Source organism: Strigops habroptila, chromosome 6, assembly GCF_004027225.2.
Source record: "Strigops habroptila isolate Jane chromosome 6, bStrHab1.2.pri, whole genome shotgun sequence".
NCBI lineage: Eukaryota > Metazoa > Chordata > Aves > Psittaciformes > Psittacidae > Strigops > Strigops habroptila.
Genome location: NC_044282.2, coordinates 18,822,242 through 18,844,716, shown reverse-complemented (window position 1 = coordinate 18,844,716; position 22,475 = coordinate 18,822,242). Strand labels below are relative to the sequence as shown.

The 22,475-nt window shown below is 40.7% G+C and overlaps 1 long non-coding RNA gene across 1 annotated transcript; it reads right to left on the bottom strand.

Moving 5' to 3' along the window:
• Window positions 1-464: 464 nt before the first annotated feature.
• On the bottom strand, window positions 465-6,708 carry LOC115609742. The gene is made up of 2 exons (XR_003991976.1): window positions 6,676-6,708; window positions 465-562 (listed from the first exon to the last, which is right to left on the bottom strand). It is a non-coding gene; the product is annotated as an uncharacterized LOC115609742 (long non-coding RNA).
• Between the last annotated feature and the right edge of the window lie 15,767 nt (window positions 6,709-22,475).

Below are 22,475 nucleotides of genomic sequence, written 5' to 3'. Positions count from 1 at the left end.
CTGGGCAACCTCACAGTAAAAAACTTCTTCCTTATACCTTCCTTATACCTGAATCTCCCTCATTTAAGTTTAAACCCATCACCTCTATTGCTACAATCCCTGATGAGGAGTCCCTCTCCAGCATCCTTGTAGGCCAGCTTCAGATATTGAAAGGCTGCTATGAGGTCTCCACACAGCTGTCTCTTCTCCAGGCTGAACGAGCCCCAATTTTCTCAGCCTGTCTTCATATGGGAGGTGCTCCAGCCCCCTGATCATCCTCACGGCCCTCTTTCAGACTTGCTCCAACAACTCCATGTCCTTCTTATATTCAGGACAGGAGAAGTGCACACAGTACTCCAAGTGGGGTCTCACAAGAGCAGAAGAGAGGGGCAGGATCACCTCCTTCAAGCTGCTGGTCACAGTCCTTTTGATGCAGCCCAGAATATGGTTGGCTTTCTGGGCTGCGAGTGCACACTGCTGGCTCATGTTCAGTTTCTCATCGACCAACATGCCCAAGTCCTCCTCTGTAGGGCTGCTCCGAATCACTTCTCCACCTAACCTGTAGCTGTGCCTGGGATTGCCCCTGACTCAGGTGTAGGACCTTGAACTTGGCTTGGTTGAACTTCATGAGGTTGGCATTGGCTCACCTCTCAAACGTGTAAAGGTCCCTCTGGACAACATCCCTTCCCTTCAGTGCGTCCAGCCACACCACATAGCTTGGTGTCACATGGTTAGTAGTGAAATTCAGGGAAGTTCTAAGTTTGGCTTAGGTGGACATCCTTTTGATTGGTATTTGTGTTCTAAAATAGCAATCTCTGCTATGCCTAATGTGATTATGAGGATCAATTTTATTTTATATTTCCAAAACTAAGTTCAAAGCTGGACTGATGACTACTAAAACATAACTGGCGAGTTGGAAACATATACCGACAAACCATGAACATTCTCTGCATCATGAAGGGAATATATGAAATGAGCTTTCCCTTGAATTCATACTTCAAATTTCTTATTAATTTAATAATTTTAAAATCAGGAGTTAGAATTAATTCTGTTATGCATGTCTAAGGCAGTGCTTATGCAGAAGCTTAAGTGCATTCTGCCTCTAAAAACCTGCTTGTTGCCAGTTACAGTGGTGTACTTCCGGATCTGAGAATTGTCTGAGGAGAACAGAAAAAAAAATTCAACTGCTTTCCTAGTTTGAATAATGTTAATGACCTCTGAAGACAATGGCTGCCTCACAGTTTAGCAAGAAATGAGTTCCAAGGAAAATAATCAACCAAAGGGAAGGAGAGAGTAAGGAAAACATGACTTATGAAATCATTCAGTTGCTAGTTTGTTTCAGTGCCTGCTGCTTTAGTTTTGGACACTGAAAGAGCAATTCTCTATTAAAAAGATATTCAGTTAATTAGGCACCTAGCATCATTATTGAAAAATACAGTTGAAATGCAATACATGTTTAGACAATGCAAAATTATTTTCCTTTTTAAGCTAGCGCAGGGACATCTTCCCATAACTTTGTGCATTATTCCCTTTCTATTTCTAAAGGGTTACCAAAATTTTAAAACCAGCAAGATGGGGGGGGGGAAACACCCCCACCCCCCCAAAAAAAATCCTTATAAAAAAGGGGAATTAGATATTACAAATTAAAGCCATGATTTTACTATTTCTTTCTGTAAAGTTTTAACTGATATACCTACCAGGCTGACCTATAGTTGGAAAGAAATTATCTTAGAATGGTTTGGATTGGAAGGGACCTTAGAGATCAACCAGTTCCAACCCCCCTGCCACGGGCAGAGTCACCTTCCACTAGACCAGGTTGATCAAAGCCCTGTACAACCTGGCCTTGAACACTGCCAGGGATGGGGCATCCACAGCTTTTCTGGGCAACCTGTGCCAGTGTCCCACCACCCTCCTAGTGAAGAATTTCTTCCTAGTATCTAATCTAATCTACCCTCTTTCAGTTTAAAGCCATTACCCCTTCTGCCAACACATGCCCTTGTAAAAAGTCCCAGCTATCTAACTCCCAGCATGAATAATGAATCCTAGCTTACAATATCGGTAACACAGACGATCAAATTACTTCAGCTGATGATTAGCAAATCTTCCGAACAATGTTAGCAGTTACGTATCACTGAAGTCATGAAGTTGTAAAGTACAGACTTTCCATTTAAATGCAATATTTAAGAAGGCATGTCTCAAAAGAACTTTGTCAGTATTTCTGAACACCAAAACCTGTCAGATGAAAACATAAATCTCATAGTAATCAGAAACTTTCTGTAGCATACATTTTTAAGTGTTCTCCAGCATTCTGGTGGAAGGAGTTTCAGCAAGGATTTCTTTACAGATATCCTTTATTTTCAAACTTGAATGGAAGGGTTTGGATGTTTTCCTAAAAGAGGATAATGGAAGGATGCTTGGTTAACAGCATATTTAATGAATGACTCATTGGCAAAATCATTTTTGCTAGTAAATAGTTTTGGTTTTGAGTTGCTCTGGTTGAGGTTTTTTGTTTGTGTGCTTTGGTTTGGGTTTCTAAAACACAGAGTCAAAGAGAAAAATGCAAAGAAAGATAGGACATACATGCTCTTGTTCTATGGATATTTTGTGATTGTGACTGTGATTTTGGTTTCGAAGCTTGTCATCAAGTGGAAGAGGCAGAACACTCGGGGATTTACTTTAATTAGAATAATTACTCAAATAATACTCTCATTTACTCAAAATATAAGCAAATATTTTATTTTTGAAGTATCACAAATCTTAGAGACTTAAAGTGCCTCTTAAAATTCTTACTGCTCCCAACGAGACTGAATTAATGTAACATAAAAAAATGTTAGTAATAACATTTGCTGCATCAATACTAATGCTTGTTCCTTGTACCACCATGTCTGACAAAATACAATGCTTGATCTATACAGGTAGATGTGAATTTATTGTGGTATGGGCTGAGTGCTAAACTGAAAATCAGCTCAGGCCAAAATACTCGTAACGACAACTGAGATTTCGGGCTACTGCTGTTGGACTTTTTTTTTTTTTCCTAAGAGCCAAACTAGCATCTTTGCACAGCACTGCATTGTGTCTAAAACAAAACCACCTCTTCTGGAGTTAACATGGAAATATTTAACATAAAGGTTCAGCAGATCTTCTTTGGCTTTAGACATGATGAAACTCCTGATTCGCTTTCCCAAAACATCAATTTTTGTTTGCAGTCAGTATGTTTCACCATGCAACCTTCTGCTGCTCTGTATGTGCTTGATAAAAGACTGGCACTGATGTTTATGCTTGAAGAAACTGAAATTGTTAACACTCCATGGAGTCCTCTTGATCTTCCTTCTTAAATTTTAAGAGATCTTTTTGGTTTTAGAAGCTAGCGTTCTCTGGAAAAGAAAAAAAAAACCCTTGAACTTTAATCCTCAAAGTGTTAAGAGCCTTTTAGATGGACAAGAATTTTAACAATTTCAGGCTCTTAACAGGACGAAAGTGCATTCAGTTAACCAAAGTAATAAATTAAACAGAGGCCTGCTGGATTTAGGAGAAGGCACCCTCAAACTAAATTTCAAGAAATGAAGAAGCTTCTTGAGACAAAATATTTTATTCTTAGTTTACTATTGTCAAGGAAAGCATGCACTGTGAAAAGTGTGTAGCAAATTTATAAAACTTCTTGATTAGAACAGTTTCCCAAAAGACTACTGTGAAGACCTGTAATTTCCTAGATTTAAGCTGCTTAAATTGATTTGCAGCCTATCCAAAACCATCTGCATTACAATACAAAAAGTAGTATTTATAATACTGAAGTGGCACTATTCAAATAAAGCTGAATGTTGCAATAATGTTCAATAGTATACATATGTCCATAGTACCCATAATTCTCCATTAAATCCCAAATTCTGTACAAAACCAGTTTAAGTTAAAACCCTATGGAAGACTGGAAGCATTAAAATGTACTATTTTAACAGTACATTTTAGCAAATGTACTACTGTTGACCTTTAAAATTCCAGGCATGCCTATTTAGCTGTACAGTCTAAATCATTCTGTAATGTCATAGTCTGAATCCTGCACAGGTAACTGCCAGCTATCATCCAGCACATGGGATTAGGATGGCAGGCCATATGCTTTGTAACAGTTGCATGTTCAAATGAAAATTTGCTAAGTCAAATAAGAAGGTGGCCCAGACAACAAAGCCTAATTACTAGCAACTACAAGAAGCTGCCTGCTCCAACTCAAAGTGTTTTCTTGTCAGCTCATTTTTTCATACTGAATTGTATTAACCTGTTCAACAACTCCAAAAATGTGCTGGCAACATGAAGCTCTATTTGTATAATGAACTTAAGATCGAATAAGCTTGACTTGGTATGATACAGATGGTTTGAAGTACAATATTTATTTTGTTTATCTGAGCCATGTTTATAATGTATCTGTAGTATAGGCTTGTCAGTATGTCTTCGTGTGATCACAAATATTACAGTTCTGGAGAAGCTTGGGGCAATTATAAACTCAGAGCTTACAGATGTTTCACACTACAACCTCAAGCACAAAAGGTCTGATTCATTTCCATCTCAAGTTGCCCTTTCAGTTTCAGCCTTTTTTCTGACACTTCTCTTCTGTTTGCTGTATGTTTCTAAAAAGCTGCTGTGGAATCCTTCTGGCAGACTTTCTTGCCCATTTAAAGCTATATACCTTACTCTTCAAACCTGAATCACTGCTAAACTTCTGACGTAGATCGCTTGATCATCCCTACTTCCTGCACATAGCTTAGCATCATAAGGTCTTCTCTGGATATATCTACAATAAAGATGTAGTGTGCAGGATGTTGGGGTTTTTTTAGTGGGCTTTTTTGGGGGGGTGGTGGGTTTTTGCTTGGTTTTGGTGGGTTTTTTGTGTGGGTTTTGGGGTTTTTGTGGGGGTTTTTTTGTTGGGTTTCTTTTTGGTTTTGTTTGGTTTTTAGTTTTTTTGGGGGGAGGATGCGGTGGTGGAGATGGGGTACTGGTGGATTTTGGGGAGGGTTTTGGTTTGTTTTTTTTTTTTTTAACTGAAGTTTGCCTTGCATTTCAGTGCCTTACCATGTGCCCTAGATGGCATCTCTGATGTGTTCCAGCAGCTTGCTTCCCTGTGGAAGTAAAAATTAAGTCATGCCAAAGCATCATGTAATGTAATGCAGACTCATTAGCTCTGTCCTTCAGTTAGTTATCTATGCATGTGCCTAAGACAGGCACCTGCTGTGAACTTGATTTCAACAGACACTATGTGAAGTCCTAGAACTGTAATATATCACAATAAAGGGAGCTTCAGTCTATTTGCACTGCAGCAGTTAGTAACATAGAGGTTCACTCCAAATCTGCAAATTGGATTGCCTTCAACACAAGGTAACCTGAAAGATGGCCTCCAGAATACTCTAACAGCTAATAGGTGTTTTAGTAGCGGACCAGGCAAGACTCCTAAATAAAATACTCTCAGTGAATTCAGGCACCCACAACTGTTTCACTCTACAGGTCTGCTTCTATTGTACTTTTCTGTTTTGCAAAACAAATAGAAAATGTGAGGTCTCGCATACCTCCACCATTGGCACTTTAAAGTAATTTTAAATGATAATTAATATTAAATAATTACTGTATTAAATAATAAAGTAATTTTCTGCCTTTGAATGCTAGTGAATGTAAAGCTTCCCCTACACACACACCCCCTTGTCCCCCCTCCTATCTTGCATGGTATAGGTAGGCTGATCACATAGGCTTCTTTCAAAAACTAATGTGCAAAATCATAAACACAAGTCTCCATTTTATAGATGTGCTTATATTAAGCACTAACAAAAGAGTCCAAAATTCCATAAACAACTGAAGTTTATCATCCCCAATTAAAATTCACATGCCATAAACAGATTAATTTACATGCACACAAAAAAGTCACATCTTATAACTGCATTATGATTAACTCTACAACCACCATAGAATCATAGAATAGTCAGGGCTAGAAAGGACCTTAAGATCATCTAGTTCCAACTCCCCTGCCATGGGCAGGGACACCTTGCACTAGACCATGTGGCCCAAGGCTCTGTCCAACCTGGCCTTGAACACTGGCAGGGATGGAGCATTCACAACTTCCTTGGGCAACCTGTTCCAGTGCCTCACCACCCTCACTGTAAAGAATAACTTCTTTATATCTAATCTAAACTTCCCCTGTTTAAGTTTGAAGCCATTTCCCCTTGTCCTACAGTCCCTAATGCAGAGTCCCTTCCCAGCATTCTTATAGGCCCCCTACAGCTATTGGAAGGCTGCTATGAGGTCCCCCACAGCCTTCTCTTCTCCACACTGAACAGCCCCAACTTTCTCAGCCTGTTTTCATACAGGAAGTGCTCTAGCCCCCTTATTGTCCTCGTGGCCCTCCTCTGGACCTGCTCCAACAGCTCCATGTCCTTTTTATGTTGAGGTCACCAGAACTATAAACAGTACTGAAAGTGAGGCCTCACGAGAGCAGAGTAGAGGGGCAGGATCACCTCCTTTGACCTGCTGGTCACTCTTCTTTTGATGCAGCCCAGGATACGGTTGGCTTTCTGGGCTGCAAGCGCACACTGCCAGCTCATGTTAAGCTTCTCCTCAACCAACACCCCCAAGTCCTTCTCTGCAGGGCTGCTCTGAATCTCTTCTCTGCCCAACCGGTAGCTGTGCTTGGGACTGCCCCGACCCAGGTGTAGGACCTTGCACTTGGCTTGGTTGAACTTCATAAGGTTGGCATCGGCCCACCTCACAAGCGTGTCAAGGTCCCTCTGCATGGCATCCCTTCACTCCAGCGTATCAACCGAACCACACAGCTTAGTGTCATCGGCAAACTTGCTGAGGGCGCACTCAATCCCACTATCCATGTCGCCGACAAAGATGTTGAACAAGTCAGGTCCCAACACCAATCCCTGAGGAACACCACTCGTTACTGTTTTCCAACTGGACGTTGAGCCATTTACCACAACTCTGTGTGCGGCCATCCAGCCAGTTTTTTATCCACCGACTGGTCCATCTATCAAATTGATGTCTCTCCAATTTAGAGACAAGGATGTCATGCGGGACAGTGTCGAACGCTTTGCACAAGTCCAGGTAGATGACGTCAACTGCTCTGCCCCTGTCCATCAGTTCTGTAGCCCCATCATAGAAGGCCACCAAATTGGTCAGGCAGGATTTCCCTTTAGTGAAGCCATGTTGGCTGTCACCAACAACCTCACTGTTTTTCATGTGCCTTCGCATGCTTTCCAGGAGAATCTGTTCCAAGATTTTGCCAGGCACAGAGGTGAGGCTGACTGGTCTGTAGTTCACTGGGTATTCCACCTTCCCCTTCTTGAAGATGGGAGTTATATTACCCTTCTTCCAGTCATCGGGAACTTCACCTGACTGCCAGGATTTTTCAAATATGATAGACAGTGGTTTAGCAACTTCATTTGCCAGCTCCCTCAGGACCCGCAGATGGATTTCATCAGGTCCCATGGACTTGTGCACGTTCAGGTTCTTAAGATGGTCTCAAACCTGATCCTCTCCTACAGTGGGCCTAAGGTCTTCATCCTCACAGTCCCTGCATCTGCTTTCCAAGACTTGGGTGGTGTGGTCAGAGCATTTGCTAGTGAAGACTGAGGCAAAGAAGTCATTAAGAACCTCAGCCTTCTCCAAATCCATGGTAGCCAGTTCTCCCGATAGTTTACGGAGAGGGCCCACATTGTCCCTAGTGTGTCTTTTGTTTGCTACGTACCTACAGAATCCTTTCCTGTCATCTTTCACATCCCTTGCCAGATTTAAATCTAGCTGGGCCTTAGCTTTCCTAACCTGGTCGCTAGCTTCCCAGGCAACATTCCTATATACTTCCTAGGCTGCCTGTCCTCACTTCCACCTTCCATAAACTTGTTTTTCCCCTCTAAGCTTCCTAAGCAGCTCCGTGTCCATCCATGGAGGTCTTCTGGCCCTCCTGCCGCACTGCCTTCTAGTCGGGACACAACACTCCTGAGCATGTCGCAGGTGATCCTTGCATATCGACCAGCAATCTTGGGCCCCCCTGCCCTCTAGGACTATATCCCATGGAACCTTACTAAGGAGGTTCCTGAAGAGGCCAAAGTCTGCTTTCTTGAAGTCCAGGGCAGTGAGCTTGCTGCATGCTCTTCTCACTGTCCTGAAGATCTCAAACTCGACCATTTCACGATTGCTACAGCCAAGGCTGCCCTGGAGCACCACACTTCCAACCAGTCCCTCCCTGTTGATGAGCACGAGGTCAAGCATGGCACCTCTCCTTGTCGGCTCCTCTATTACTTGAAAGAGGAAGTTGTCTTCCGCACAATTGAGGAACCTCCTGGATTGCTTGTGCCGGGCCATACCATCTCTCCAACAGATATCAGGATGGTTGAAGTCCCCCATGAGGACAAGGGCCTGCGAGCGTGAGGCTGCTGCTATCTGTCTGTAGAGCGCTTCATCCACAGAGTCCTCTTGATCAGGCGGCCTGTAACAGATCCCCACCGTAATGTCCCCCATCGCTGTTCTCCCTTTGATCCTGACCCACAACATCTCTGTTGACTCATCACCGGTCCCCAGGCACAGTTCCATACTCTCCAGCCTATCACTGACATAAATAGCAACGCCCCCTCCCCGTCTGCCTGGCCTGCCTTTTCTAAAGAGCCTATAACCTTCCATTCCAACACTCCAGTCATAGGAGCCATCCCACCATGTTTCTGTGATACCAATAACATCATATCCCCATAGCCTTGCACACATCTCTAATTCCTCTTGTTTGTTCCCCATACTACGGGCATTTGTATAGAGGCACCTTAGCCGAGCTCCAAATGCAGCTGACTCAATGGCTGGAGCAGCTGAAACATCTCTACATCACTCCAAGTACTTATTACAGGTGCTGGCAACTGACTGGGAGTGTTGGGACAGATCGATGCTCCCTTCCCCCAACACATCTAGTTTAAAGCTTTCTTGACCAGCCTGGCAGCTCTCCTACCAAAACAGTTCTCCCTCTTGTCAGACCAGCTCCACCAGACCTGGCTTCCCAAATCCAGTCCCATGTTCTAAACAGCCAAACCCATGACTATGGCACCACTGTTCTAACCACTTATTAACCGGCCAAATGCACCTAGCTTTTTTAAGGTCCTCCCTTTTATCCTGGAGACTCAATGAAAAAACTATCTGAGCTCCAGAGCCCCTAACCACCTTTCCCAGGGCTCTGTAGTCCTTCTTAATGTTCTCCAGGCTACTGCTGTGTATATCGCTAGCACCCACATGGACCACTAGAAGGGGGTAGTAGTTGGCAGGACTTACTAGACCAGGCAGCCTCTCAGCAACAGCCCTGATCCGAGCCCCTGGCAGGCAACACATCTCCCTCGAGACTGGGTCAGGCCAACAGATGGTTGCCTCTGTGCCTTTCAAAGTAGAGGCACCTAGTACTATGACCCGCTGCTTTTTCCTGGAGGCACCAGTAGTGCTCCTCTTTACTGCTGCATCAGCACAATGTTCATTTGGTGCAGTGGGTGTTTCCTCGTTAGCCCCCTGCAGAACTGCAAAGCGGTTCTGGGTGGCGACATTGGATTTAGGAGGAAGCCCCTTGCCATTAATTGTCCTCTTCCTCCTTTTTTTGTTGGTTTTTTTTGTTACTAGTTCCCAGCTTCCTGGGTTAATGCCCTCCTTCTTTCCTGTATGAGCAATGATGGACACTTCTGGCCCCTGCATAGTTTGGGCCTGGAGCAAGCAGTCCAGCTTCCTCGCAGCTTCTCTGGCATCTTTTAGCTTACCAACAGGCTCCCGCAGGTCAGCCCCTGCTGCAGGAGGACCTTCACCAGGCACACCGAGTGCAGCCCTGTCCATTGTGCACCCTTGCCTCTAGAGACCAGTGGAGGCACTTTCTACACCTCGAGCTCTGCGCTGCAGCTTCCCTTCTCATCGGCTCTGCCTGGTGCCGACGCTGCCACCACCGGGGCAGCCAGAGCAGAGCTCCCAGATCGGGCCCTGATCCTGAGGTGAGCGCTCACCATCCCGCTCGCTGCCCGCTTGCCCTGCCTGCGCAAACTGCCACGCCACGCCCTGACTGATGTGACACGCCCTGTTCGCCGTGCTCCTGATCGCTCGCGCTCCCTGGGATGGGTTTTTCCCCACTGAGGGCTGGTGCCTTCACCCCTGGCACCGCCCCCTGTGAGCCACTGCTCGCATCAGCTGAGCTGCTGGCTTCCTGGGCAAGTCCTGTTGAGGACTTGAGGCTCCTTCGGTGGCTCTTGCCACTCAGAACTGAGGCTCCTGGAGGCTGTACTTTCCCCCGCTCCAGTGTTGAAGGCGTCCTCTCTGGAGATACTCACCTGGGCAATAGTGGTTCTATCTCAAGTACTAAAGAATGGAGGTCTCATTCTTTCCTCATTATGAGCAAATCCTTTCTCTCCAAGTAGACCCTCTACGTTTTCTGTTGTACACTAGATTTTTAACACATCGTTCCCTTTTGTAATTTACCTACTCAGCACAGTATTTTGTAAATATTAAGGCCTTCACAATGAAATCAGCTCCACCTGACAAGTCCTAACACTTCAGGTTCGAAAAGTAAAGTTATATTTTAAGTATGTATTACCACACCATAAACTGAACTTCAGTGTTTAACAGTATCAGAATCCAAGGAGAAGACATTTTACTTCATTTGAATAAGGCTGGTTGTTTGGCGGGGGGGGGAGGGTGGGGGGGTGTGTTTGCTTGGGTGTTTTGGAGGTTTTTTTTGCATGGTTTCACTATCTTTCCAAGTTCATCTGTATCACTGGATTTATCTGTATCACTAAACTGATTTCCTCCTGACCTGCTCTGCAGATGTGAAAAGCAATCTGTTTAAATATCAGTCAGTTATCTTTGGAAATTTCACCATACTCAAACTTATTCTGGACACAAGATATCAATTCCTAGATCCTCCCTACTGCATCTTCCATGCTTCTATTGAAATAGCTAAGGGTCATTTGAAACTTCTTCAGTTAGACTCCTGGAACTGTCAGCACACTGATTTAACACAGTGAATTTGAGTAGGTGAGATACTTGAGCTTGACAACTCTTTATGCTAGCATTCAACTTGTACAATCAGTACTTCTTAAAAATCTAAAAGTATCAATTTTCTTCAGTATCAATTACATGAAGAATAAAGCTTTTGTTTTTATGTAGCTTTTTTTGTTTATAACTATTTGCATAAAATTCTGGTGACACATGTCTAGCATTTCTAGTACCAAGTCTTTTTCCTTTCGTCCCTCCTTGATGCAGTATTTACATTTTTACAGTATGAAAGTAAATGAAATTAAAAAAGTGTAAAAAGTCACTTGAGAGCTAACGCATTAAGATAACTCTAAACAAGTAACATATTACTTTAGTGGAATTTAACAAGGGAGAAGCACTTCTTGATGATTTAAGACCTAGGATTTCAGTATCTACTTAGAAAAAATATTAAAGAAATATGATAGGAACTTCATATGGAGACAGGCACGGACATTAGATGTAAGTCAATACGGTGTCCTTCACAGTTAACACTTCAGACGACAAGGACAGTAATTAAACCTACACAAAAACAAAGACAGCAGCAACAGAGTGAGCAAAGGGTAATCTTTTTTTATAAATCAAGGATTAGGGTCAGTAACATTAACAAAGGAATCTGAATACCTCAAAATACTTGAACTTAAGGGGAACTTGAATACCTCAAAAGATTCTTTCTGCATTTGTTGAAAAAAGTAATCTAAATATATGGCCATTTGATGAAGCTTTGAAATTGTTATTTCCAAAGCCTGCAGTTTTTGAGACATTCCATGGTAAAGATTCATTTCTCCTTCCACTCCCAGGTGGTGGCGGAGATGAAAGAGAAAAAAATACAAAGCAGCCAAAACTAGTAGAAAAAAAAAATGTACTAACAGAGCTGATTGAAACTGTAAAAAAAGATTTTTTTTGATACTGGATTGGGGTCAAGAAGACCCAGGATGATATTTCCAGGATACGCAGTGAAATTTTAGCAGCTGAAGTGGGAGGAAGCTGTGAGTATGTGGCAAGGTAAACAAGAGCTGAAAATGGAACCTTGAAATCCAAACAAACCATTTTGACATATTTGCTATCTGGAGCATCAAGCTGACAAAAAAAAAAAAATTACTGACTTAGCATAGTCAGACAATAGAAACAAACGTTGGCAGAAAATGTGAGAAAGAATATGCCACACATCAAAGTGCATTACAAACTGTCAAGAGAAAACAGCATTCAGGAAACTGGGGAAAAAAAATCCAAACAGGAAATGCAATAATATAAATTAGTGTGAAGTGTTTCATAACCTTGGGAGCCAACAAGCCGTTCTGGGCACCCAAGGACACACTTGACCCAAAGGTTTCAAATACCTATTGTTTCAATTAGCTTTACTACTCCAAAGTAACTCATGACATATCTAATGTGTACTTGAGACATCATTTTCTGCCAAGATTACTTTTTATATTCTGCTTGCTTGCTGCCAGCACTCTGGCAAAGCTCCCTTCACTAGACATTACCTGTAGGATTCACTCTACAAGCCCACCTGTCTAAAAATCTGAACTGAATGAACACAAGCACTCCAACCTATAGCTTACCAGCACTGTTCAACTGTTTACTGTACAAGGATCATGTCGTCTTTAAGCCCTCTTTAGGTCCATGACAGTCCCACTTCAGACATTAAGTGGATGATAAATCACAAGTTTTGGTAGGTTCAGTTCTCAAATACGGGCTAGAACACTATGCCAGAAAACCAGATGCATCAGATATCCTACCTGGCATTCCATCCAAAAAACCAATTATCCCAGGTAGTAAGACACAGCAGTTCTAAAAAAGCTTACAGATAGACTTTTCCAACAGTGTATTTTCTTATTCATGAAAGCATCAACAAATAACAATAGGATGACAGGCAGACAAAAAAAACCACCCCAAACTATAAATCTAACCATTGTTAATAACTAGTCTCTCCAACAAAATCTTTTAAGGTAATGGTAGTTTAGCACAAAGCAGCAGATAGAAGTGATGAAAGGCATGGACCCACAGCTTAGTAACTGAAGCCTGTGGCCTGAAAAAGAGGCATGTTAGGTTCAGGAAACAGTCACACTAATACCTGACAGCCACTTAGTATAATGAACCAGTGTATTACTGATTACTGACTATTTGGTTCAAGGTAACTAGAAGACACACTTAGAAAGGATGATGCTCTTTTAAGTTTTAATGAATACAAATTATCAGCTCTTGTTTCAGCAGAAGTCTGCTCTAGATAAGCCTCTAACTGACCAACTGAAAGCCTAAAATGATAGTAAGTAGCTATCCTTCTCCATTACTATTAATATTTTTCATGCGGCAATGTAAGAAATTCAGTGTGCACTTTCCAACCAGTATCTGCACTCCAGCATGCAGAAGTTGTATTCAGACTGATACATAACGATTCATAATAACTCTACCTTTGGTCGTTAACAAAGAAAAGCTAGCCACCACCCAGCTAACACATAAATATGTTCACAAAGGTTACATGACCTCCAAAAGAGGAACTTTACATACCGTATGGCCTTCTTTAAATACATTTTTAAACAGGAAATTGTAATGATTTTAGTTCAGAACAGAAACAAGAGGCCAGCACAATCAGCGCACCACTAAATTTTGTAGCCTTGCAACAGGGGTGTGGCTGCCTGCACACAAGGCTAGCTCTGATGTGTAAAATTGAATCCAGCTGGCGTGAAGAGAACTAGTTGCCAGAAAAAGCTGCAAGAAGACTGGTTAAGGCCTTCTTACTTTGTCTTGGTTCTTGCCTTAACAGCAGCACATGTATGCCTGTGCCAGGCTTCATACTTCACTGATCCTGGCCTTGTCTTGTTGACTTGACCTTCAGATTTCATCATCCCAGACTCGTCTGGCCAACACCAGACCCTTGGCTGACCCTGGTTACCATCACCAAACCTGCTCACCTTGTTCAGTCACTGTGGGACTGTGCCCTTGTTGCCAGCCCTGCCACCACCCTGTGGGCTTTGTTTCCCTTTCAGGAAACCACCTATCACTGCTGCCCTGAAAGTGCTAGATCCTGTCTTTGATAACAGACAGAAAACCAGGACTAGCCAATTTTCACTGATGAGTACATAAACATTTCCTGCAATCCACCTCCTGCTTTCTTAGCACGAAGATGCAAACCTCCAAATTGCAAACTAACCACATATACTCACAGAGTACCTGTTGTTTCCCTCCAGCCCAAATCTTTTGCTCAAGACTGAGGAACACTACAGAATTAAGCACCCCTGGTAAAAGCACAGTGTTCACTGCAATGTTTGTTTTCCATTTACAATTAAAAATCCATAATCAGAGTTGAACATGGAAATAGGAAACAGTCCATTTAAGTTCTGAGAATCCAAGTTAGGCCAAACCTCAAAACCTACTTTTAAGTCAGCTTCTATACCCAAAACACAAGACTTCCATTAGGGTGAAATGGCATGTCTAAGTTATTCCATACTGTAATGTTATCAAATGTAGTGGATTAATGACAAAACTGGAGCTAAAAATGCTGGTATCATAGACAATTCTGAGGTCTGTTTTTGTTCAAAGTTAAGTAAGCAAGAAGACAGTCCCAGATACACTCCACATGTTGCTGAAGTTAAAATATGTAGCATTAGGTGGAGAAACCCAAATCCAAATGGAGCCAAGATTTTGATGGTAAGAATTTAAGTACTTGAACTTCAGGACCTTGTTTCCTTTCTAGTGCTTTTAAATTGTGGAGATATCTGCTGTCAATGAATTCCATCTTCTCAGCCATCCAGGCATCCATCATGGTTAACATCACTCCCTATATATTGATTACAACTGTGATTAGCCTTAGGATTATATCTGTTTCATAAATTTTCTGCCCATTCTTGCCTATAATTCTCTTCCAGATTTAACTACTATTACATTAAGAGATACTATAAATAACTATAGAATATCAAGAATACTTGCAACAAAAAAGTGAGAATTTTGCACTATTGTGTTTATTATATCCACGTTATTGTTCCTCCTAGTTTTTAACAGATAGGGATTTAAACCTCGGTGTAAGAGGTGTCAGAATCCATTATGAATGTTATGATCAGAAACCATTTTAGCAAGTACAAAACCCATTTTGAAGCCTTTGAGTTTTTGGCTTTAACAGCTTTCAGTTACAAGGAGATCCACAGTTTAGCTAGGCATTTTGTAAATGAAGTGTTTCATCAGGTGGGAATTTTCTACCTTTCACTTTCAGTGGCTTTACCCATAGCACATGCAAAGAATTACTGTAAATTAATGAGACAATTTCTTTTTGTGGAATTCATATCATTACATTGCATTTTTTGTTGTTAACCCAAATACCTCAGGGTTCTTTTTACTATTAATTTCATGATTATTCGAGAGTGAAACTGGAAAGTACCAAGGAAGCTCTGGCTTTTGAACAAACGGCAGCAGCAGTCATTATGAATACGCATCTCTTGCTCTCCCTCTTTGCTCTGGAACTCCATTTATCATTTAGTCTCTTAACATTCACTACAACTTCCCAAGAAACAGCTTTTCCTTTCATCCCATGACAAATGTAAATACATCTTCCATACATTTTTATAAAATATTTATATCAGTATAACAGTAAAGGCATACAAGAATTTTGATAAAATTCAAATGTCTAGAAATTAACTGTCCAATCAATTGCGTGAAAAAGGATTGCCTCAGAAATACCAAAATTCAGCACCTAATCTTTTTTTTTAAGTTAAGCAAATGGAAATCTGCACTATTTCTTACTGTCAAAATTTATTACAGATTTTTTAATTCTCCTCTCGCTCAGGTTTTCTGAAAGCATTTTACTTCCCACAGCATCACCTTCTGACCAAATTCACCTCATACGTAACAAAATCTTAGGTACCAGCCAGTCAGGGACGACAATTTTATCATTCTCACATAAAGCTATTCACTTGCATATATACCTTCACATACACGTTGCTAACAAAAAGTCCCTACCTGTAATTCAACCTTTCCATTTTATACTAATTTAATAGCGACATATTATAGAATCACAGAACAGTAAGGGATGTAAGGGATATTAAAGTTCATAGAGTTGCAACCCCCTGCCATGCGCAAGGACACCTTCCGCTAGACCTGGTTGCTCAAAGCGTGTCCAGCCTGGCTTTAAACACTGCCATGGATGGTACCCCGCCCCACCCGGGGCGGCCGGGGGGAGCTGATGTTTTACCGCACTCTGCACCGTTAACGGGGGTAACCACAGGCCCTCCACAGGCTGAAAAACGAAACAATTTTATTGCAAGCCTTTTCTAAACTGTGTCAGGAGGAACAAAAGTCTTGGCAAATTGTTCTTACAGGAGTACTACAAGGAGAAAGAAAAGAAAACTAGCATCCTACCTTGTGGATCCAGCCATGTCCCCTCGGTCAGCAAGTGGAAATCCGCTCAGGTGTAGTCCTTGCAGCCCTCGTGATTCTTGCAGATCACTAACATCCAGAACAAAAAACCCACGCCCCGTGGTTACGGGCCGACTGCCTTTTTATGGGGTCCGGCCTCTTGGACCCCTCCCACAGGCGAGACTCATCTGCACGTTTGCCCATGCAGTGTGAGCTGTTCTGGAAGGTTCCAGGTGGTGGGAGGGGGATCAGGGAAACCCCACACGCAGCTAACTACCGACGGGTGCCGCAGTGTCTGTGGTGCTGCTTCCGGGCGCTTTGTTGACTGGGCAGTTGATGTTCACGGCTTCAAGGCAGACAATACAGGAAAAACATCGCCCCCCTTCGCGGAGCTCGATCCCTGCTCTGCTCCCGGGGCCGTTAGCCCAAGCGGTAACGAGTTTCCCGTTCCTTCTATCTTTTGAGCTGTTTTGAACAAACACAAAAAGGGGCTCTTGACCACCACAATGGGGCATCAGTTTCATTCAGATTATGGCATAATATTTGAGTCCTTTAAGTATTCGTTTTTAAACGTTGCCCTATCGCTGGTTTTAGTACTGAGGCGCGTTTTCCACTCTCCCCCCGCCCTTCTCCCCCGAATTCACTTACTTCTTTATTGTACTGTACCAGTAGAGACTTTGACATTTTCAAGTAGTTGTCCTTTGGTACATTCAGTACTAATTCTTCTACCTAGCTGTATTAAGAGACCATCTGCAAATTACAACACTCAAAATAGTTTAAGAAATAAAGTTTATTTTATTTGAAATCTTTATTTTAAAGTGAAGCATAAACTATCTAAACCAGATTATTTGTAAGGCACATTTGTTCTGAACTGTGGAGCAAGAAACAACTAATGAATGCAGTGAAATAAAATATATTTTGAGTAAATGTTGAAGAATTTTTTCCTTATAAATTATGATCTCATGGGCATATATCATATCTAGGAGAAAGGTGCATGCATGTATGTGTGGACTAATTCAAAATAGCTATCAACATTTAGTATTAATTACATGAGAGGATAAAAGATGTTTCTACTATTAGGATCTTGGTATTCTTTCATAACTAAATAAAAAAAATTAAAATACTTAAATGTCTGCTCCTACAAAGTCTGAGTACACAGTATACTGTAATATGTGGGTAGTTTGTTTTCTGTAGATTCTCCAAAATAGGACTGTTTTTCTAAAAGTACAAAATATCTGTCCACTATTTTGTATATATGTAGGAAATTAGAACCACCTGCAGCTTCAATGGGGAATGAAAAGATTTTAAATTTGTCTATATTTTTGTCCAAACATTGGGCCATGTCTTCTTCAACCAGAGTCTAAATACCCAGCTGATGCTCCTGCTTGTTTGTGTCAATCAGGAAACTGACAGAAACAAGAAGTATGAATTTTAAAGTCAGTGATATCACAGAAAAGTAATTACAGACCCTGACAGATTTTGGCTTTAGACTTCTGTATTTTCTGCCAAATATGTAATCCCAGGAAATAGCATAATTGGCCACAAAAAGTACGCATGCCAATTGTATTACCATATGAAAAGTACATTCTTTGTTTACTTATTTCTTGCTTAGTAAAGCTAAGGTGTAAATTTAGCTACTACAAGATCTGTAATAGCTCTGATAAGGCAAATGTATTACTTGTGTACTATGTATAATCTCAGGAATTTCATTTAAGCAGATGATGTTGAAAAAATTGTTCAAAGTAGAATAAATATAGTAGATTTCATTAAAACAAAAACAATAAAAAAATTGAAACCACATATTTCATTTTTCCTAAATAATAACATCATTTGCCTTAGAGATAATTTAAAATTATTTTTCTAGGCCGTGAGCTGACAAGAATACTGACTTATTATATCCTATCAGCTTAGTTCCCAGAATGTGATTACAGGATTTTCTCATTTATATGTATCTGAAACATACATCCTTGAAGCAAAAAAGGTGACAATTTAATAGAGAACATGTAGAGTATCAAAAGGCACAGACTCAGGTTGGTGAGGATACTGAGACGAACTTTATTACAATCAAACCCCTTTTATACCCTTATTCGGTACTTTCCTAAAGGTGGCATGCCACATTTAATCTCATTGGATTCTGTGAAAATCCCACAGATTAAACACGTGTACAATAGTCCAATCGCAATGCTGATCACGCGCTGTTCACGTGGCAACAGTTCAGCCTCCTTGCTTCACATCTGACCTTCAATTAAAATTCTTTGTTACACTCCCTGTTTTTCAACATCCTGGCTTACCTGTTTCCCAAGGCTTATTTGGTATCAGGGCCTCATAGCTTGTATTCAGAGTGTTGTTCAAGATCATCATGCAGATCCCGTTGCCTTCACCTCCCCCAAGAACATATGCAAGAACATGCCCTTCCTTCTAAAGAACTACCTGAAGATGTAAAAGAAGAGAGTACATGCAGTGAAACAACAAAGTGAGCCCAAGCTTCTCTAGATATTACGAAATACTTTAACGCAGATTCTGACAATTTGCACCCTGAGTTTCAAAGCAGCTTTTCTTACAGGACCTATTTTTAGCCTGTGAACTGCAATAATATGCTGTCCTACACAGAGTGATTTTTTTTTTTTTTTTTTTTTCCCCACATTTGCCTGGAGAGTCAGTTGTAACTAATTGAACTCACTTTTATTCCTGTGTCTTCCAAATGTTCTCCTTCAGCTGCATCCTATTTGAGAAATGTAAGTTCCCTCACAATAGCACTAGCTTAAAGATAAAAAGTTTGATCAATATATAGCCCATTTTTAGATCATCACAGACATCTTTTTTAAAAGTTATTCTTCACGGATTTTACTAACATACCTAATTTCTGAAAAAATTCCCACTATTTTGACTTAATCATGAAAAAGTCTCCCATAGTATCTGTAGGGTGAAAGAACTCAACAGAAGGGCTCATTCTTCCCTCAGGCTGAAAACATGGACTGTATCAGTAGGTTTCTGGAAATTCTTAGGTTGAAGCACGAAACCAGGAGTACTCCAAGAGCTGTGGAGAACCATTTACGTCCATGATGTGCTACTCTGGATTCTGTTTACCTTTTAGGATAACTTTTGTTTATCTGGTTAACTCTGTTTTAGGAGCTCAGTTTAATCTAATAGCACTTATAAGCCATACAACCAAAAAGAAAAAGAAAAAAAAAAATCAAACCCAACAACATTTTTGTCTTGATTCCTTTAAAAGGAAATATTTTTACACATCCTTTTCCTTACCTGTTTTATTCAAATATTTCCTACTTAGTTAGGGACATTTATGTTGATGAGGTGTGAAAATTTGTTGGACTTTATCACTAAAATACATAGTAGAACTCCTTTTTCCCAAGATGCAGTTTCACAGTCTGTTTAGTCTTGTCTGTGTACCAGCTGCAACCAGGACGGTTGGCCCCACTTCCTCTCTTTCTGGGCCACGTGTTCTTAATAATTCCGCTGGATACAGGCACTAGTAAGGCTGCTGGCTGAACTGGGGGAACCGGCTCCTTCTGCTGATGCAAAATTCATCCTTTTTTTGTTTGATTCCCCCCCCATCATATGATGTACCCTGCAACCACAAAGTCTCCCACACAAAATCTAGTGATCTTTCCGCTGCTTCTTTCTAACTGAAAGAAGTTCAGTTTGCCTATGTTTCAGTTTGCCCTATTTGCCTCTTGTTCCCTTGAGATATGCACTCTGCATTGCCAGTTCGTACACTGCAAACTTCACAAAAAATTAATATTTGGTGTACCCTAAGAACTGCTGCTTGGAAGATTTTGCATCTGTCATTTTTTATATAAGTGGAATTACAGCAAATAAATTACTCTATCGTTGGAAGATTGCACACAAAATATATACAGTAGATTGTATTGACAAACATGATTTTAGGTGAATAAAAAGAAGTATGGGAACTATGTCTTCTGTTTTGAACTGAGGAGAGGGAGTAGATTTTGATTTTGCATTGGTATGCGCCGTTGTTAAGACATACATAATTGCAATATTTTATGTAGTTTTATTGAGTCAAAACTGTCATCTATCTCTAATATTGTGATCAATTATTTCTATAAAAAAAAAAGGTTCTTTTGTATTACAGTACATAACATAATGTATGTTTCTATATATACACTAATTTTACTCGGAGCACTGGTGCGAAATGATTCCAGTCAGATTTCCTCTGCAGTCTTATCCTATTAACAGTGGAACTTTTGACTTGTAAACAAAAAAAGCTTCAGCTTCAGCAGCAATAGTGATACTTATATTATTTGTAAAAAACATTTGTGGTAACCGATCAAGTTCTGATTGTCTGATGATCAGGAACGAAGAATTAATAATGTAAAGAAAGGTAAAATTGAAAAGAAAACGCTTGATCAAGCAATTTATTTAAATAAACAATTGTACTTACTTATTACAAGTTAACTACTTAATTCTTTTTTTAAATGTTGCATTATCTTAACTTTAATATAGATGTTAGTGCTTGAGACTGAGTATTGACAGAAAGCCATTAAAATAAAATTGCTATGTAGACCAGTTACTTTTTCATCACCAAATTACAATATTTAAATTACCATAATTAAATAATAACCACTTAGACTGGCATCTATTATTTGATGTGCTGGTGATAACTGTCTTTCCATGTGACTCATTCTTTTCTACTGTTCATTCTAACTTAGGAATCGGCAGGATTGAATGCAGCCATAAGTAAACTTTTGATCTCTGCTGGCTCAGCACACTATTTCCACTGCAAAAAAAAAAAAAAAAGCCTTTCCAAGTTGGTAAGAAGTCAATAGCATTTTGAATTTAAAGTAGGTAGTTAACATCCTATCATCAAACTGTTCTATTCATATTACTAAATGATTTAAAAGATCAGTGCCTCATTCCAAGATTTTATCATGACACTTATATGCTAGAAAAAATGCAGGCACATAGGGTTTGATCTGTTTCCTTGGAGGCATAAAGCATTAACGCAGGTCTAGTTACAGGAAGCGTTGTCCATTTGAGGAATCTTTTCTCATCTCAGAGTTGCTAGCTCTGGTCTTCTAGCTTAAATTTCTCTGGCCCCAGTTCCTGTGTGACCAAGGGCAGGCAGGATGGGAGGGAATTATCCTTTAGCGATTAATACCTTAGTGGCAACTCAGTATGTAAGAGAAATAGCATAACTCTGATTTAACTCTCATAACTCTGACCGGCATTGGTCAGAGTCCATTACCAGGGTCCATTCCCAGATCTATGAAATCAGGGACATCAGTGGGACTTGGTGGAATCAATCCCATAAGTGGAGTGCTGGGATGGAGTGCTACACGATGTTCGGGTGGGGTAGGCAGGCAGGTGAGGTGGAGGAGTTGCGCTGTATGTAAGGGAGAGGTTTGACTTCACAGACCTCACAGATAAGGATAGTGTGGTTGAGAGCCTCTGGATGAGGATTAAAGGCATGGAAAAGAAAGCAGGTGTTGTTGTGGGTGTCTACTATTGTTCACCCAGCCTGGATGGCAGCACTGATGACTTATTCTATAGGCAATTAGGAGTAATCTCTGTATTGGTAACCTTCATCCTTATGGGGAGATTTCAACTTCTCTGGCATCTACTGGGAATACAAATCTGCTGTGACAAGCTGGGAGACATTTCTTTACCGAGAAGAAATGTAAATGTTCCTAGAGAGGTGATCAATGTCCAAGGCCTGCCAGCATTTAAGAGGCATTTGAACAATATGCCAGTAGGAAAAAAAGCATATTAATGTGCCTTAATAATATGCCTTAACTTTTTGTTCAGCCCTGAAGTGGTCAGGCAATTGGACTAGATGATCATAGGTTGCTTCCAACTGGAATTAATAGTCTAGTCTAGTCTGTCTTGAAAACTAGAACATCAGTATGGAAAACCTAGAACATCAATATCAGCACATAAAATACAGCATATAGCCATTCTTCATCCTCATTTCCTGAGCGTTAGTGATTGGCATCTAAAAAATATTCAGAATTTAAATCATGCTTATTTTCATATTTATGTACAAGATAATTAACTCTAATGAGCAATATTTTTTTAAATGATAAGTTATTATTTTGTAATAAAGCACTGGAAAGACAATGTGATCTGAAACTTTATAGGCAGTATGATAGCTGCTCAGT